Below are 634 nucleotides of genomic sequence, written 5' to 3'. Positions count from 1 at the left end.
GTTGTATTTACTCGAGGAATAGCAGCCAGCGGGATACTTCCTTTTCAAGCCAAAATTGACCATAAGACGCTATCGTAGGGGCGAGAATAATGCACATTTCTTAAGATATCCATCACCAGGTATCTGGTGATGGATATCTTAATTGTCACTGTCGGTAGTAATAGACAAAAAACACTACACTGCAACTGCATATTTGTAACAAAATCCCAGAACATTTATCAGTGCATGTATAGACACACAGTTACAGTAATGCATGCATACATTCACGCAATGTGTGGAAGTACCCAAGTATATATTTGAATAACTAATAAGGATCATAGACGCAATGGTTGATTTCATTTGTGACCTGACACCAGATTACCATAATGATTTCAGAATTTGTCGCCTAATTATTCTTTTCCTTAAAGGATTTAAGCAGACAATAAGTCAATTCAAGGAAATTCAATAGCCTATGATGTTCTCGATGCAGGAAAAACGTTTGAAAGATGCTTCTACGTCTCCCAACACAGTGGCACAAACAGGAATCACAGCGCTATTTTTTTCTTTTATGTTTTACTTTCATGCACGCCGTGATTCTTTGACTGGATGAAAACCAGTATTCAGTGACGCAATATGCACTGATTTCAGACTGTAG

Source organism: Penaeus vannamei, chromosome 26, assembly GCF_042767895.1.
Source record: "Penaeus vannamei isolate JL-2024 chromosome 26, ASM4276789v1, whole genome shotgun sequence".
Classification (NCBI taxonomy): Eukaryota; Metazoa; Arthropoda; class Malacostraca; order Decapoda; family Penaeidae; genus Penaeus; species Penaeus vannamei.
This window is presented reverse-complemented; position numbering follows the sequence as displayed.